The sequence below is a fragment of the Tachysurus fulvidraco genome, chromosome 1, assembly GCF_022655615.1.
Source record: "Tachysurus fulvidraco isolate hzauxx_2018 chromosome 1, HZAU_PFXX_2.0, whole genome shotgun sequence".
Lineage (NCBI taxonomy): Eukaryota > Metazoa > Chordata > Actinopteri > Siluriformes > Bagridae > Tachysurus > Tachysurus fulvidraco.
The window spans coordinates 51,742,703-51,748,870 of NC_062518.1; positions in this window are offsets into that span (position 1 = coordinate 51,742,703).

Sequence of the window (6,168 nt, forward strand, 5' to 3'; positions counted from 1 at the left end):
TGGACCTCCACCCCCACCAAAATCACAAAAACCTCACCAACTCACAACTGTGAGAAATTTTTGGAACAGGGGGGAACGCCAATTTAGACGGTCCCCCTCATAGAATCAACAAGCCTCCATCTAAACCAGACACACGGAACCCTGAATACCAGAAGTTCCGCCATCTGGTTAAGAAAATGTTCGAACTGCTTCGATCCTACCACCATTACCACAAGACCCAGTGTGCCCATGATAAGCAGCCCATTACCCTCTCACGGCTAACCAATTTCCTCATTGAGGTTATTAAACCGGCTAAAGTGACACCGCTCACCAAAACCCTAATTGAGGGCAACGCCAAAAACTGGGCATACACTACACAACTGATCCTTCAGGATCATTATACCCAGTGTATGGCCCAGGAGCTAGAGGAGTTGGACAATTTAATGCTGAGGGAATGGGAACCGGCCTTTGACATCGCAGTGAGGTGGTATAAAAACAGATTCAGGAGAGGACACCTCACAGAGGCGATTGTGGAAGTCCAATCACGGCTCCAGACACTGGCCAAGGACAGGCACTGGCCCCCCGAGCCTCATGAGGTCACCCCACAGGTGGAGGAGGCAGTGGAAATCGTTTCATCTCCACCCCCCACCCCAAATTGGCATTCACACTCTCCGAGCCCAAATACACCACCGCCTCCGTCTAATGTACAAACTCCCGAAATTCTCCCATCTCCACCCAAACCACGACCTCCCACACCTCTCCCACAAAGGACATCCAAGCAGTCCAGGGACTCCCTGCAAAAATCAAAAGCCCACATACGCAATCCGGCTGTAGTGGACCCTGATGCTATGCCAGATCTCTCTGCTATCCACACTTGTTCACCCAACGAGGGGACGGTGGAGACATCTGCCCCACGGGTCACACAACCTCCCAGGGTCATTGCAAGGGACGAGACCTCGGATGTGGTCACGGTCCACCCCGAAATCCCCAATCTCGAGCTAATTTGGCCAATGCAGGGAAGCCCCCAAACAGGCACTGAAGGTGATGGAGTGGAGCATGGTGTAGTTTGCTCACCTTTACCCCACCTGACTCCGATGGGGGCGTTATTTACACCCCCCGGATTGTTCAGGGTAACCAGACATCTGAACACCCCCAGGAAGATGTCCAGCTGGTCCTTGACGGTAAGGAAGAAATGGTGTATTGTTGGGGACTCCAACCTCGACAAAATTCCTCCGCATAACCTTGAAGATCTCCAGATAGATTGCTATCCAGGGGCCACGTTTAGGCATGCCGAGGCATTTATAGCCAAGGCCCTTGAGCCAACTGAGGTGGAGATCATCATTCTTTCTTTCGGCATTAATCATAGGGCCCAAAAACAACAAGAGACGGCCATCAAGCAACTCCAAAAAGCCGTAAGGGCCACGAAAGTCCGGTTTCCATACGCAGCCATCTGGATCCCCTTGATTAACCACAGCCAGGACCTGAGAGAAGAGGAAATTGCGGCATTAACAGAGTTAAATGCACATATAAAAAAGAATATGCCCTTTTTACCTCTGTTACCAAGGGAACACTTCCAGGTCTCTCAGGACAGGATCCATTGGACAGAGAGCTGCGCAATGGCGATGCTGTACCATTGGTGCCGGCAACTGGGCCTAATATCCCTATGAACCCCACTATGGTGGATTGGAAAACTCCCCCACCCACTCACATCAGGCTCATAATACCCATAGGGGTTTAATGAGAACTGACCCTTGGAGGATCGGGGTGGAATGTTAGGCAGGCCCGTGCACAACGTGCGTCTCGGGTAACTGAGACCACGGTCTGGGGTCAATATCTCCAACCCTAACCCTAACCCTAGCCCTAATCCCTAACCCTAACCCTAATCCTATTCCCTAACCCTAACCCTAACCCTAATCCCCAACCCTAACCCTAACCCTAATCCCCAACCCTAACCCTAACCCTAACCCTAACCCTAATCCCCAACCCTAACCCTAACCCTAACCCTAATCCCCAACCCTAACCCTAACCCTGACCCCAACCCAAAAACCTAATCCAGCCAGTGCCGCCACTACCACCTTGATCCATCCATTCAGTCTGCCAGAGGAGCCAGAACCACACCTGAAAGGGAGGAGAAAAAAGAACATCAGTTACTAATGGTTACAATATTATAACAGTTACTTATTAATAAAATTAGAATACTCACCTAATGGGAATACTTACCTGGTACCACCTTGTCCACCTGCTCTGCCAATTGGGTTGAAAACCATACCTGAAAAAGGGAGAAAAAGAAAGAGAAATAAGAGCATTATTACATGCCAACAATATATATACATATCTTAAGCTACTTTATGTAATTGCCAATAAGGATTATCATTATTCTTATTATTATATATATATTCTTATTATTATATGGAAGAAGAGCATTATTAAATGCCAACAATATATAAATATAAGTATATTTAAGTTATTTTATGTAATTGTTAATTAGGATTATCATTATTCTCATTATTATATGTATATTTTTATTATTTGATATATATATGTATAGTTAAAAATTTAAGACATTTTCATCAGGAATGAGGTTTAACTAAAAATCCCTTCCTGATAATTGAAAACAGGTTTTCAAAAAACCCTAAAATGCAGTGGACAGATTTTTTGGATTTTCTGAAAGGGGTGGGGCTTTCTCTTTAAATAGGAGGCAGCTGCAGACAGTCTCACATTTGTTAGTGGAGCTGTGCAGCATAAACTACATTGCAATTGAGCCTGTGTATCTTTTACAATCATTTGTATTGATTTATTTTATTAATCTAAGGATTATTTAATTTACTGTTTGGATTTATCTTTATAAAAAAAGAGTCTTTTCAGTTTATTTTTTATTTTTTTCTGCATTAAGACAAGTCAACGCCTGAAGAAGGTTGTATTATCAACCGAAACGTCGCGACATTGACTTGTCTATTATTTTCAAAAGAGGACTTGAGTATGTTTCCTCACCAAAACGAGCCAACATCACGTTGGAGGAAATACAGCGATGTGGTGGCAGGAAGGTATGGACCTCCACCCCCACCAAAATCACAAAAACCTCACCAACTCACAACTGTGAGAAATTTTTGGAACAGGGGGGAACGCCAATTTAGACGGTCCCCTCATAGAATCAACAAGCCTCCATCTAAACCAGACACACGGAACCCTGAATACCAGAAGTTCCGCCATCTGGTTAAGAAAATGTTCGAACTGCTTCGATCCTACCACCATTACCACAAGACCCAGTGTGCCCATGATAAGCAGCCCATTACCCTCTCACGGCTAACCAATTTCCTCATTGAGGTTATTAAACCGGCTAAAGTGACACCGCTCACCAAAACCCTAATTGAGGGCAACGCCAAAAACTGGGCATACACTACACAACTGATCCTTCAGGATCATTATACCCAGTGTATGGCCCAGGAGCTAGAGGAGTTGGACAATTTAATGCTGAGGGAATGGGAACCGGCCTTTGACATCGCAGTGAGGTGGTATAAAAACAGATTCAGGAGAGGACACCTCACAGAGGCGATTGTGGAAGTCCAATCACGGCTCCAGACACTGGCCAAGGACAGGCACTGGCCCCCCGAGCCTCATGAGGTCACCCCACAGGTGGAGGAGGCAGTGGAAATCGTTTCATCTCCACCCCCCACCCCAAATTGGCATTCACACTCTCCAAGCCCAAATACACCACCGCCTCCGTCTAATGTACAAACTCCCAAAATTCTCCCATCTCCACCCAAACCACGACCTCCCACACCTCTCCCACAAAGGACATCTAAGCAGTCCAGGGACTCCCTGCAAAAATCAAAAGCCCACATACGCAATCCGGCTGTAGTGGACCCTGATGCTATGCCAGATCTCTCTGCTATCCACACTTGTTCACCCAACGAGGGGACGGTGGAGACATCTGCCCCACGGGTCACACAACCTCCCAGGGTCATTGCAAGGGACGAGACCTCGGATGTGGTCACGGTCCACCCCGAAATCCCCAATCTCGAGCTAATTTGGCCAATGCAGGGAAGCCCCCAAACAGGCACTGAAGGTGATGGAGTGGAGCATGGTGTAGTTTGCTCACCTTTACCCCACCTGACTCCGATGGGGGCGTTATTTACACCCCCCGGATTGTTCAGGGTAACCAGACATCTGAACACCCCCAGGAAGATGTCCAGCTGGTCCTTGACGGTAAGGAAGAAATGGTGTATTGTTGGGGACTCCAACCTCGACAAAATTCCTCCGCATAACCTTGAAGATCTCCAGATAGATTGCTATCCAGGGGCCACGTTTAGGCATGCCGAGGCATTTATAGCCAAGGCCCTTGAGCCAACTGAGGTGGAGATCATCATTCTTTCTTTCGGCATTAATCATAGGGCCCAAAAACAACAAGAGACGGCCATCAAGCAACTCCAAAAAGCCGTAAGGGCCACGAAAGTCCGGTTTCCATACGCAGCCATCTGGATCCCCTTGATTAACCACAGCCAGGACCTGAGAGAAGAGGAAATTGCGGCATTAACAGAGTTAAATGCACATATAAAAAAGAATATGCCCTTTTTACCTCTGTTACCAAGGGAACACTTCCAGGTCTCTCAGGACAGGATCCATTGGACAGAGAGCTGCGCAATGGCGATGCTGTACCATTGGTGCCGGCAACTGGGCCTAATATCCCTATGAACCCCACTATGGTGGATTGGAAAACTCCCCCCACCCACTCACATCAGGCTCATAATACCCATAGGGGTTTAATGAGAACTGACCCTTGGAGGATCGGGGTGGAATGTTAGGCAGGCCCGTGCACAACGTGCGTCTCGGGTAACTGAGACCACGGTCTGGGGTCAATATCTCCAACCCTAACCCTAACCCTAACCCTAACCCTAATCCCCAACCCTACCCCTAACCCATAACCCTAGCCCTAATCCCTAACCCTAACCCTAATCCTATTCCCTAACCCTAACCCTAACCCTAATCCCCAACCCTAACCCTAACCCTAATCCCCAACCCTAACCCTAACCCTAACCCTAACCCTAATCCCCAACCCTAACCCTAACCCTAACCCTAATCCCCAACCCTAACCCTAACCCTGACCCCAACCCAAAAACCTAACCCTAACCCTAACCCTAACCCTAACCCTAACCCTAACCCTAACCCTAACCCTAACCCTAACCCTAACCCTAACCCTAACCCTAACCCTAACCCTAGCTGTAGCAATAACATGCGTCGGCCAGTGCCTTTCCCTTGTCTCCCTATCTAACCACGCAGGTTAAGACCCTGTGATGGGGGGAGTCATTGTACTCTTTCAAAAACCTAACCCTAACCCTAACCCTAACCCTAACCCTAACCCTAACCCTAACCCTAATTCTAACCCCAACCCTAAAAACCTAATCCAGCCAGTGCCGCCACTGCCGCCTTGGCCTGTCCGTGCTGTCTGCCACCTGAGCCGAAACCAACCTGGAGGAAGGAGAAAAAATGAACATTAGTTCATTATAATGACGGCGATTTGGCCTACTAATACCTCCTTACCCTGTCTACCCTGTCCGCCAATTGTGCTGGGAACCACACCTGTAAAAGGGGTAAGAAGAACATTGTTTAATGTTTGTGACAAAAGGTGATTAAACCGATTTGATTAATACTTACCTCGATTTGTCCACTTGGTCCACCAATTGAGCCGGAAACCACACCTGAAAAGACAGAGGGAGAAGAACAGAACATTAGTTCTGGATAATTACAATAAAAATAATTATAAAATAAGGTTATCTACCTTAATTATAATGAAAATAATTTCTAAATTAATAAATAATAATAAATTCTCCTTAAACATAATTATTTAATGAAGGAAAATAATTTCCATGAGGAGAAAGGCTTATTTGAGTCCTTTTCTCAAAATTAAAATCAATGTTTTCAAAAAAACCCAAGCAACAGCAGAGGTTTTAAAATAATTTTTCTTGGAAAAACTGGGGGTGGAGCTTTTCCTATAAAAAGGAGGCAGCTGCAAACAGACTCTCATTCAGCAGTTGAGCTGTGCAGCATACACTCCACGGCCATTGAGCTGCAAAACCTCTCACAATTATTTTATTAATTACTTTAATGTTATTTTACTTATTGCTGGGTTTTGTTTTGTTATATTTCATTTGGTTTTTCAGTGTTTTCCAAAATTAGGCAGGTCAACGCCTG